The 13,267-nt window shown below is 41.6% G+C and overlaps 1 long non-coding RNA gene across 3 annotated transcripts in view; it reads right to left on the bottom strand.

Moving 5' to 3' along the window:
• Window positions 1-10,645, bottom strand: part of LOC135305099 (uncharacterized) — a 50,396-nt gene extending 39,751 nt beyond the window's left edge. For all 3 annotated transcript variants that reach the window (XR_010366392.1, XR_010366391.1, XR_010366393.1), the window contains exon 1: window positions 10,439-10,645. This is a non-coding gene — a long non-coding RNA (uncharacterized LOC135305099). The remainder of the gene's footprint in view (window positions 1-10,438) is intronic.
• Between the last annotated feature and the right edge of the window lie 2,622 nt (window positions 10,646-13,267).

Genomic DNA, 13,267 nt, shown 5'->3' with positions numbered 1-13,267 from the left:
AACAATTTAGGCCAGCGGTGATTTTGCTACATGAACCATTGAATGCTCTTTTTTGACACTCTATTGAGTGAACAAGGAATTCAAAGAGTTTGAACTCGAACAAGTTTTCTGCCTCAATAGGCCATAATCAGCCCCAAAGAACTGAGTACTACTCAGTGTAGTGGTCTGCTCTCAAGGCTAACCAGGGTGTTTTTTGCCTCCTATTATAATACGCATCAAAGCAAGAGCTCTTATGCTGCCCTTCCTCTTATCAATTCTATTAAACCCCAAAACTCTTTGGGTTATTTCTAAAAACCCTAAAAGAGTTATGTAGCATTCTCAAATATCAACAGCACACATAGGAGCACAGCATACCTTGAAAAAAAAGTCTAGCTGCAGAGTAGATGACTATGACTGAAATAGAAGAACTCATTGCTGATTTTGGTACTGGATACAGCATTGTATACTAGAGCATGCTGGGCTTTAATAGATTGTCCTGACTTTCTTCATGATTTATGGGGAATTTTCCTTCTGTTCTTCAGGCATAAGCAATGAAGCACTCTAAGCCCTACAATTCCATCTCTTTGAGTTCTTGACTCAATATCAATAAGACTAAACCAAGATTTTTAGGTGGACTTCAGTTATTTTAATTTTTTTTATTTTCTGATTTGTAATACCCAAACATGTTTCTATTAATTGTTAACTATTCACTAAGGAATTACTTCTACTGCGCTCCAGTAACGTTGACCACAGGTCCACATAAGTCTCTGCACATTTGAAAGGATGAAGCATAATATTATATTTCTTACAAAGAGATGCTACTCTCATTTCTTACACATATAACCCATGACATTGTGCCATTTTGCGTTATTAGCATTTATTTTTATAGTCTCTCATCTAAGGAAAATATAATCCAGTTAATCAACATCTGTGCATTTTGCTTTCTTAGGAATTACGTTAATGAAATTCCTACAATACGCTAGCAGAGAAGCCAGCGCAGCACCACCCTGCTACAGCAATCCCACACCCTGCTGGCTTTCACCACAATATTGTACCTTGCTACCAAAGTGTTGACAAGATATACAGGTTATACAGGCCTGTATCAGCTGTACCTGCAGACACAGATGACAAAAGGATGACTGCACCTGTTCTGGCACCATCAGGAATCAAACCAATCTGTACAGCCTGGCTATGAAACACAACAAGAAGCGTGTGAAGCTGCACGTTCAAACAGGGTGAGCACTGGCACACACACCAGACCAGCAATTTCCCTGCCATAGCAGCGCTCCGGGCAACTGGCCAGAGCCAGCAGGAGCCTCAGCAGGGAGGGCTGGTCCCACAGAGGCCACAGCAGCCCCCTCCCTCTGGCACCTGCAGAGCCCTCTGCCCGCCCAGAGAGGACATCGCTGACCTTGCTCTGCACGGGCACACGTCCCCCCCCAAGGAGCAGAGCCACTCCCCAGGGTCAGCACCCCCAGGGACCTCTCTACACTGCAGGAGCCCCTCCTTGGTGCCCCTCACAGCCATTACCTTCTCTCCGTGGTGGGGAACACATTTCCCACAGCTTCCAAGGTCCCTCTGAATGTGGCAGTGCTCTCAGCACTGTCCATCATCCAAACGCGTTTGGCTTGCGCTCCCACCAAACTCTATCTTCTCTTCATTATTCTTAATTAACATATATCTTTAAACAGCCTGTTGTAAAGCTTGTCAAGACTCTGGCACCAGAATGATTTCAAATCTTTTAATCTAGGATTTTTGGGGGGTTTTAATTAATTTATTTCTGACCCACCTGTGGATATCCTACTTTTCTCCTGATCTCTATTAAATATTTAGACACTTTTAAGATAAGCCTTTTTGCCAGTGAGGAAACCAGCAGAGTTTAAACAGCAGTGGCCTGTTAACTGAAAAGATTATTCATAAGATACCTGAGCTTTAACGACTTTAAAACCAATATTTTTGGTATCATAAATGTGTAGAATTTTTCTATTAGAAAAAAATTATTTGCCTAAAGACTAATGGACTGAACTTGTAGGTTCTGTATGTGTCTCACTTTTTAAAAGTTTCCAAGCTTATAATTTCACATCTAGATAGTTAAATCAGGGAGGGGGAGAAATCAGTGAGATATTAAACATGATTTGCCAAGTATGTTCAGTATGGAAGACTACACAAACTGCACAGAAACAAAAACCTTTCTGAAACACTGAGGAGATGCTTGTAGTCAAATACTTGCTTCTGCCCCTCCTGGCCATGAGAGTATTGTGTACAAACACCATTTTGCACCACCATGCACAAAGGAAAGTTCAGTCCTACAAAAACTCCTCCCCTGGAGCAGCTGGTTTCCTCCACATTACACTTAAGTGAAAGGAGCCAGATATGGTTTAGGAGCCTCTCTGTGCTGGTGACAATGTGCCCTGTCACCCACCTCTGAGGAGGCAATTCACATTTTCTGCAGGGGCTCTGGGGTGGAGGCTGGTGCCCCTCATTTGTTACTGCTGAAGTTTCATTGCCTGATTTCTTGCCTTATAAAATAGGCTAGATTTCTGCTTACATGTGAAGAGTTAATTTATGTCTAGTGCAACACGTGAATATGTTGCTAAAATGTTTTAACTTTTTAAAACTAAGTCACTTGTGATCACATTGTGAACTGCAATGATTTCTTTTTTGATTAAGTTCCCATTACCATTTGACTGAATATACAGTTAACATTATTTCTTAAGCAAAATATTTACTGGGGGAAGACAGATACTACAAATGTAAGTTTTGTTTAATATTATTTGTTTCAGGTGACAGTCTACTTATAATCTAAACCTCAGTTTTTTTCATTAGAGAAAATGTAGAGAGTATAAAATACAGCATAATAATCTAATCTTCTAAATTGATGCTTCTTTTCTTTAGGCTTACAATAGCATGGATCATCTGAAACATTGCCTGAATAAATGTATCATTTGTCACAAGCTAAAAACTGTCATCATTAAGTTGATTAATCAAATGCTGTTCTAAAAGATGGATTGAAACACAAAACACTCAGTCTAGTGCCATATAATGAAGAGATTAATTTGAGGCACAAGACAACCAATTTAGTATAACTCTATGCTCATGCTTTATTTAGAAAGCCATCAATTAGTATATTTTTTCCTTGATGTACTATTTTGTCATTCTAAACAGTGTGAAGGCGATTTGCTCCAAAGTCAATTTGCTTTCTGTAAACAGAAAGGGTTAGTTAAGCATCTTCATGCTCTGCAATTCTACAAACTGTCATCTTAGCATGGAGGGCACAAAGAAAATTAATCATGGGGTAAAATGCACAACGGAGTTACTCCTCTCAGGTTAGCACTAATTTCCTTTTGATAATGTAATTATAGTTCTGGTAGCAGAAGTGACAATAAGGAAAGTCTCAAAAACATTTCATTTCTTCATTATCTTGGATCTCTCTCCAGAATAAATACAGTCTATATGCAGAAACAAGTCTCTGCCCCAAACAAAGTTGAAAAGACACATAGCTTTTATTATCTACAAAAATGAAAAAAGAATAAATGGTATGTTAAGGTATCTTTTCCTTAGTAAAAATCACAGGGCTGTGATGGATTAAAAGCATGTACAGTACCACTGCCTTCCCTTCACAAACACTTGATATCTCAAGTGCTATTAATAATCAGCATCCAGAAAAATGTAATCGTTTCATCATCAAATCATCCAGCAGGGCAGGGATGGTGCAATGAGTTGATCAGTCACACCAAACACAAGGTTATCACACCCAGGCCTCACTGCACACAGAGGCACCGCCGTGCCCCACGCCCGAGGACCAGCACAGGGGAATGGGGCACCGCCGGGGGCCTGAAAGACACACGGGGCCAGGGACACGCTGCTGGGGGCTCCAAGGGGCTCTCACACAGCCAGAGTGACCACAGCAGCACTGCAGGCCCCAGCACACACAGATCCACAGCAGCACTGCAGGCCCCAGCACAGACAGACAGACAGATCCACAGCAGCACTGCAGGCCCCAGCACAGACAGACCCACAGCAGTACTGCAGGCCCCAGCACAGACAGATCCACAGCAGCACTGCAGGCCCCAGCACAGACAGACCCACAGCAGTACTGCAGGCCCCAGCACAGACAGACCCACAGCAGCACTGCAGGCCCCAGCACAGACAGACAGACCCACAGCAGCGCTGCAGGCCCCAGCACAGACAGACCCACAGCAGCGCTGCAGGCCCCAGCACACACAGACCCACAGCAGCGCTGCAGGCCCCAGCACACACAGACCCACAGCAGCGCTGCAGGCCCCAGCACACACAGACCCACAGCAGCGCTGCAGGCCCCAGCACAGACAGACAGACAGACCCACAGCAGCACTGCAGGCCCCAGCACACACAGACAGACCCACAGCAGCACTGCAGGCCCCAGCACAGACAGACACACAGACCCACAGCAGCACTGCAGGCCCCAGCACAGACAGACAGACAGACAGCAGCGCTGTATCGCACACCTTACAGGCCCACGGCCTCCTGTGCACCCAGCTGCAGCAGCTCGCTCCATGGTGGATCCCCAGCAGGCCATGGTGGCGTTCCCTGCCACGGGTGATGCTCACACACACAGGCACAGGGACGCACAGTCTCCTCATTACACCAAATAAGGATTTTTAAAATGTTAACTTATCAAAAATACACTAGAGGAAAAAGAAACAGCGTGGATGTTACCCCCTACTAATGAGGCACTAATGCATAATTATTATAATACACACGCTTCTCTCCACAGAGGAATATTTATAAACACTGAAACAGTTGAGTTTGCATTGGAGTCATGCGTACAATTTGTTTTTGCTCCTGCAGTTTGTGGGTTGGGTTTGGGTTTTTTCTTGCACCAATGGCATTTAATGCCCTTCATAAGACCATATTAAATCATTTAAAATACTGGTGAAACTTGGGCCTTTAGTGCTTGCTGCCCTAAATGAGAATATAAAAACACTACAACTAAAGGCATAACTGTTATTAAAGTATTCAGTTACACCGGGTTTGGTTTTCAAGAGCATGACTTCTAGGAGGGAACAGTAGCGGAACTACCAGAGGAAAACCTGACATTAGCTATGACTGAAAGGTGCACAGGAATAATAATAAAATAAAAAATTTAAAAAAAAAGAAAAAAAAAAGAAAAAACACTACAGCAATGCTTTCCATTCCTTGCTCTCTCCCGTGCCCACAAGTTGCTCATGGCAGACACAAGCAAAACCACCAGATGCTGAACCCCACCAGAGGTAACTCCCACCAGCCAAAGCTCGCTCCCCAAGAGGAGGATGGGGGCAGGTGGTCATCACACTCCTCCTCCTCAGGGCAAAGGAATCTGCAGCTGACTGCCAGGGCATCCAAATGCCTGTTCCTGCAGTGTGCCCCTGCTGCCCTGCTAGGTCAGCAGGACTGAAAACCCTGCACGGTGGAGAAGCATCTCTGAAAGCCAGGTGGTGCAGGACAGCAGCAGGACCAGCCCAGGTGTGCTCCACAGCACAGCAGAGTCACTGGCAAGCCTGTCTGAATCTGGGTGGAGTTTGAGCCCAACTGCATGGCTAAATAAAAATATATTTCCGTGAACATTTAAATGTTGCTGAATGATCCCAGTAAAGTACCCAAGTCAGAGCTAGAGAGTAGACCTAGCTAGGCAGAGAAGGCAGGGTTGCATGTCATTTAAAGCTGAGTATCAATAAATTGCATATATTAAAGAAAACAGACACCCATCCCACATGCCAGTGCAGCCATCCTCTGTACCTTAAATTTATAATTAAGTTCTCCATAATAAAATCCAAACTCATTTAACTGGGTTTAGCTTATGGAGTACACTAAATAATATTAACTAGGAAAACATATCAAGAGGAGTGAAATTAGGGATACAAAAAGCTCTTGGAAAATGGAAAATATTAAACCACTACATATTTTTCTGCTGCCTAGATGTACTGTACTTGAGGAAACATTCTCCATCACCTTGACAGCATGCTTCCTTTCTGTATACTGAAGTTTATTTACCTGAATTATTAATGCTGCTTTTGTTTGTAGCTATATCTTAATTTTCTTCTTTTCGTTCACCTGTCATGATTGTTTTGATTCACATCCCAGAATGATGCACAAAATATTTCCTTTGGAAACACTGTAGTGTCACCAATATTTTTGCTCTGTTAACAGATTATTCTGTCTTCACAGTAAAACCAGATCATATCTTTTTTTTCATGAAAACTGTCAATCACTAAGATTATGCTTTAAATGTATTGAGCGGATAAAAGATAGAATTTAAACTACATATCATATGTCAGCAGAGAACACCAAGTGCCCTGCAAATAGGGAAAGCACACAATTCTCTCCTTGTAAATGGAAAAAAAAAGCCCAAAACAGCAAACGAGATATCCTCAAACAATTAGTGACGATCATGACAAAATTCTTTTGCATATGATGTGGAGTAATGCAGCTGCAGTACTGTATTTATTATTTGTAGAAAGAAGCAGAACTAAACCCCGTGGATTTTATTATACATTCATTCTTATTTGTTGTTTCTTCTGCCTAGGCTAAGATTCTGGAGAGCAGAGAGATGCATTTATGTTTAAATGGCATTGTTTTATATATTAAGAGCTGATAAAAATGGAGGTAAAGGATTGCAACAATTAAAGAAATGTCAAATGAATGTCTAGAAACTTATAATGCTGGAAAAAAAGAAAAGAAAGAATGATGCTATAGTGAGAAAATATAAAGTTTTAGTGATATTTCTTTTAAAATATGTTCTAAAGTTTTTCTTTGGGGTGCAGAGTAGAAAGAGAATTTTACTCATCTAGGAGTTACCTGGAATTTATTTTTCTTCCACATCCCTTTTTTTCAAGTATAATGTCTAACCAACTTGTATACAAAATTCAAAAAGATTCTCCTGAACGCACAATATGGAGACACCATATGTACAAACAGCACACAATTTCAAACAGACTAGGCTCATTGGAAAAAAACTTTTTTTTTTATTTGCCTTTGATTTCTTTCAGAAGGATAAAATGAAAGGGACAGTGATACATATTTTAAGCCCTGTGAATTCACAATGGGGCTTTAGAATAAAGAGGTAAAAACCTTTGAACTAAACAAAGGTCCATCACAGTGCACTTCTTTTTCACAAGCACCTTATAAAGAAAATTATGCCAGAGAGAGAGCCCAGCTGGCTTTTGCTACTACACCTCTTGTCCACAACACCCCAGCATCCTTCCCAGCCCCTATCAATCTCCTGTATGCCGTGTCATTGACTCCTCTTGGACCTGATCTCTTATCTCATAGAGCTGTTTTTTTAGTGGAATGCCCTGTGAAAGTATCCACTCATGAGCTTACATCTGAGTGTCTCTTTGTACTAAGCAAAGCCTGTAGTCTAGCAGGCTGCATTAACTTGATTAAAGTAGGACCATAGACAGTTACTTAGGCTCTTACTTTGCTCTTAGATTAAAGACAAGGAGGCCTCTTTCTCTCAAGGTTTTTTTCAAAACTGCAACTTTCAAAAGGGTCAGCAAAAGACAAATGCTCTTATAACAGAAGGAAAGAAGCTTTTATAACAAATGATTTCTAATTGCTCCTTTGTTCCAAAAAAGACAGCAGTTATACCAGCTGAAACATAACAATCCAACAGCATTTCTTGGAAATGGAAAGCTTGTACATAGGGCTGCAAAGAGCTAGGTTCCAGTTATTTCAAAAACATTTTTTCCTTGTAAATAACACCTAATTTAATCCACTTAAACCCAGAACACAATCACATATGACTGGCTCTGTGTAATAGTCTATTTTCTAGTGGACCGTAGAGTTGCTTGTGCATTTCCTCTATTTCAGCTCTAAGGAGTAGAATAGGGAAAGTGCTCTGCCATGAGTCTTGCCTCCATGTATAACATTTTATATTCCATAATAAATAAATTTTAGTAATGAATCAGTGGGCTAGATTCTGATCTAATGCCTCAGACTGGACTATTTCAACATTACAAATGCACAACGGACATGAACAAAAAAAAAAAAAACCAAAACAGGCTCATATTTGCAGCAGATAACTGCTGAAAACATCAGTGGCTTTGGAAAAAAAAAGTCACTTTGCATGCATAACTGATAAATTGGACAATAATTCTACAGAATGGATTTATTTATATACTTTTCAGACACATTCTACTAATTAGCAGAATAGTAATTTTTGATTTTCTGTAAACACAGCGTGCACCTGTTACCTGCATTCATGCAGGTGTCCAAATGAAGCTTCTTATTTCTAGGTGAGGTTCAAAGTTCATTCAGCCACCACCACTGTGGTGCTCCTGCTCAGGCCATGCACGGCACTCTCTGCACACTCCAGTTACAAGCTGGGCTTGGGGTGCTTTGTTCTCACTGCGGATGCCAGAAACAGTCTCATGAGCCTGAGACTACTGCTACAAAGCTGGGAAACAGTTTTAAGTCCCAGCCTAGTGTATCAAAGATGTATGCAGACAATTTGGACAGGAGAGGAAGAAGGGGATTTGGGTGGTGCGCAGCCTGGGATCTGCAGAGAGGGAAAGCACATCATCAGTGTCATGCTCTGCAGGAAGGTGCTGCGTCTCACTGGTCTTTAGCTGAGGGTCCCAGGAGATGTGGGTTCAATTCTCTCATGGTTTTTGTTACAACACCAATAGGGAGACTCCAAAAGGTGTGTGGATGGATGAGGACACAGAAATCCTAATGTGCTTTGAAGAGCCCAAGTACCTGACACTTAAAAGATGCATTTGTTTTAATATCATGAGGGGGGCAGAGCCAGCTGAGGGAATGCTGGATTAGGCTCCCTCTTGCCTATGTAGTATGAAGTCATCTTCACTCTCACAGGCTAAGTTGGCTCTTTGCTTGGCAGACCACCTCTGCCAGCACCCAAAGGTGCTACCATAATTCCACAGTCCCCCTCCATGAAAAGGATGGAATAATCCTCATTACAATCACTCCTCCTGCCCTGCCCCACCTGAAAAATCCCTTGGCACCCCTGCCCTCTGCTTAGCTGGCACAGCAGCCCCACGCCTTCCCTCTGGAAATAGGGAAGGTCACTTTCTGGGACAGGAGCTATGTAGCTCTTCTGTAAAGTGCTGCAAACATTTGTTAAAATAGGAAAAATTATTACTGTTAGAATATGATATTATAAATAAAGCAATGAGACAGCTAATGGTGCTTCTTTGAAAAAGAAAAAGGCAAACAGAAAACTATTTTCCCCTTGGGGAAAACAAAACCCAGAAAATTGATTACTCTTAAAGGGGCCCTCTCAACTTACCTTTGAGGACTCCCATTGATCTCAAATCTGTTTTCCCTCGCAGGCAAAAAAAGATAAGTATTCTCTTAGCATTCTCCTTTCTTCAGTAGCCTGAGCTAACAGGGATACTTTTATTTCAAATATGCATATAGCTATGATGTACTCTGGACTCACTTTATGCCCCTCTCCATGTGTACAATGGCACTTTGAGAAATAGCCTTTCTTTCTATCAAGGAGTGCAGGGACAATGATGACAAGTGCTTTGCTACTCACAGGACTTCTGTGTGTGACTGAGATCCCACACAGGCTCAGAGAGAGAAAAAGAGTGAAACTGATTTCAGGAAATCAGCTGAAGTGGCACCAACTCTTCCATGATCTCTAAGGCTGAGGGTAGCAAGGGTGGCAGCTAAAGTCCAAATTTTCAAATTGGCAATGAAACACTTACACAGATCACAATATTGATAAACACAGAATCTTGACCAAAAACAAGAAAAAAAACCACACACACACACACAAAAAAAAAAAAAAAAAAAAAAAAAAAAAACACCAGAACAGAAACCACAACAGGAACAAGAATGTACAAACTTACATATTTAGTTACAGGATTCTTTAAAAACTATTGCTAGCAAAACAAGAGTTCTCTTGCAACCAAAAGTCCTATCTTTAGTTAGTCTTTTGGTAATGCAACTGCTCCCAAATTCAACAGGGACTACATCCACAGGAGTTCTGACAGAGGGGTCCCACATTTTTGGGATGATTATCCACTTACAACTTGAAGAAATTTACAACACTGGTGACAGACTAAGATAGACATCTCTGAGAACACCCAGAAAAGAGAAAGCAAGAGTAAGAGGGTGCATGAGAGAAAGAGAGTATGATATAAGTATTTACTCATATGAATAAAGAGAAGAAAATTATACCTGGCAGTATTGCATAAAGTGGAATTGGGGTCCCTGGTGTCAGGATTGAACCTGCTTGTTTTCTCTCCTTTCCTTGTACTTCTCTCTTTTGATATCTGTAGATCCCATAGGATCTACAGGAGACCTATACTGATTCTCATGGATGCACACATGCTAAAAAAGGGACTGTAAACTAAAAGCATTGTTTGGGGCAGTACCATCAGAAGTTAAAAATTATTAAGGTTGGGCCAAGCCAGGGGAACAATAGATGCCTTCTCCCACAAACACAAAGGAGGTGCCAGAGATCCATTACCTTCGAAATCCCGTCTAGAGAAGGATCATCCGTAGTTACCAGCTCTTTGCAGTTTTCTGGGCTTGTCCACAGAGGGAGACTTAGTGAGCATATCCAGAAGGCAAAATACCCTATGGTGAGTGCACTCCTGTCCCACACCTCTTGCAGGGTAACCATCCCAACAGACAGACGTAGACTCATTCAATTTAAATTGATTGCTGATCAAGCCCATTTATCTTCTCTAATAACTGCTAACAGCTCCCACCTGACTTGCCCAAGGCACCCTGGGACAAGCTTGCTCTTCAACCCCTGCAGCTTCACACTGATCTTTCTGCTCTAGCAGCTGGGCTATGAGTTCAGTGCATTGCCTGGCTGTACACAGAGAGCTCTATGTTACAACCATTCCCATAAGGAGAACTGTAAGGAGCTCCTGGACCAGTGGCAGGTTGTGAATAGGAACTCTAGGGGCTGGCCAGGGATGTCAAGGGCATTAAAGTGGTGTCCTGAGGCCTTGGTGAGAGCCTGCTCCAGCTGAAGGGTCCTACTCTGGCCAGCATATTGGCCCGCCTGGTGAGGGACATGGAGGGACAACTCCCCAGGTGTTGTTCCCAATCTTCTTCAAAGCCTCCAACTTTGCACCTAGGGCAAATCCCATGTACACATGAACTAACTCAAATACACCAGCCATGGTCTTTCTCCAGACACTTTAAGCACCTGTCAAGAATGGGTCAGTGATTGCAAGGACCTCCAGCCTTCTTTCTCCCAGAGCTGGTATTACAGCCAGCCAGCCTCCCACTGAGTCAGCCCACCACATACCTGGAAACAGCTACCATTATCAAGAGCTCCAGCAGCATCCTGGAGCTGGGGAAGATGCTTCTTCAGCCAAGAGACCCATGGGGAGAATGCACACAGACTTGGAGGACAATTTGGGCTGAAAAGTGATTATCTCACCCAACCCCACTTTACCAGAACAGGGCCTGCCCAGGTCCTACTGCACCTTCTACAAGACTGCTCCTATCTGCTGCCATGAAATTTGGCCAAACCTAGGCACTTCATAAGACAAAAAATCCTTTTCATAGCTGTGTAAGTCACCTATTCATTTTGGCTTTCACACCTTCCTGCCTGCATTTGCTGCGAAGGCAGCAGAGCTGGTGCACAGCATTTTAGTGAATTGGTTGCCCAGGTTTTATTTTAATCTGAAAGCAAAATTATGATATACATATATGTGTAATGTAGCACAAAGGCATGTTTACTGAAGCATGCCACCATGATGCTCCAGTTAAAAACATAACAAGCAACAAATCTGTTTCATTCCTGACCATACATTAGAACCTATATCTAGCTGCTGTTTGGATCATGACCAGCATAGCAGTTTTTGGTAAATGCAGCTTTGCATTACAGTCCTCTGATATGGCTCCACAGCAGTGGGTGGCTGGGGGTTAAAAACTATGTCAGCATGTGCATTGTTTGTGTATGTGTGTCTGTGTGTGAGCATGCTTGCTACAGGCTTTAAGTAATATTTTCTAACATTTCTTTGGAATTTCCTTAATTTACAGTCACTGAGAATGAGGTTTCAAAGCAAGCTTTGAGAGCGAGGCTGTTCCTCAACAGACACTCATGTAAATATGTTACTTTAAAAAGAAAAAAAACCCCAGCCCTTTCCATCTCTACCAGTGAAATGGCTACAAATGGGCTGCCATTAACTTTTGTTACTTGAGTAGGTGCCTGTAAAGGGCCAGGTGGTGTTTATGCAGATGAATGAGCATGTTACAATGTGTTCTTCCTTTTGGATAAAACATTAGCGTATCAGATGTGACAAATCAGATGTTCATCTTCCGCACTTCTGCATTATTTTACATTGAGAATTAGATAATGTGCTGGCTTAGCTTTTTACTTCGTGGTTTTTTTCCCCACTTCTTCTCCTCAAGAATAATTTTATACATAAAGTTCTTCCAACATTCTGCATAATCATAGTCTCACCGTATGTCTAACCAGCAAGGTATTATGGTAATTGTGTATTTCCAGGTAGCGGGCTTTGCATCAGATGGAAGTGAACATTGTTTAACACACTGCATAATTATTGTGAAATGGAAATAATGGACCTACATGTTCAGGGTTTTTTTAATTCTGTTTCCCTACCAGAGAAGCAGATAATTCTTGTGTCTCCTGCAGCAGCAGCAGCAAGATAAATATTAGAATGTCTTACAACCAAGGTATGCAAATAATTGAATCCTCAGTTCAGTGGCTAAACTGAAAAAAAAATAACCTTTCATTTTAAGCTGACAAGAAGAAAAGGTATTTGGGTTGCATAAGAAGAAGAAATAAATTATATTTTGTTCTTATGACTAGTTCAGTTGTATTTAGCCAAATCTGGTGTCAAAACATAATCCTTAGACCTTAAAAATCAGAACTTTTAACTTTAAAAAAAAATCCCAAGCTGTTTTATTATGTCATTTTGTCTATTTTTGTCTATCTGAAAACATTTGAAGATATCTGTCTCAGCCATCAGGAAGCGGCATTTTTAATGAGCAGATTACGTGCCTGAGATATCTCACTTCACTCTGATTCAAATGTTCAAAATTAATTTCAAGTCTCTCTGACAACTGGGCCACAACTGTCCTTCCATTTTTATGTTATTTCTTTACTCTGTCAAATCAGGGCAGTTTTCCACTTCGAGGAAGTTGAATATATTCAGCAAATGACATAGTCATGGCCCATATGCCCTGTGTTTTTTGCTATTAATTTTCCTCAAAGAATTGATATCTGCATTGTTACTCTGCCCTGGTCTTAAGCCCTGCATAGACATAATTCCTTTTTTTACCAGAAGCATATGCCAGTCTAGGAGGAAAA

The sequence above is a fragment of the Passer domesticus genome, chromosome 7 (assembly GCF_036417665.1).
Source record: "Passer domesticus isolate bPasDom1 chromosome 7, bPasDom1.hap1, whole genome shotgun sequence".
NCBI lineage: Eukaryota > Metazoa > Chordata > Aves > Passeriformes > Passeridae > Passer > Passer domesticus.
This window is presented reverse-complemented; position numbering and strand designations above follow the sequence as displayed.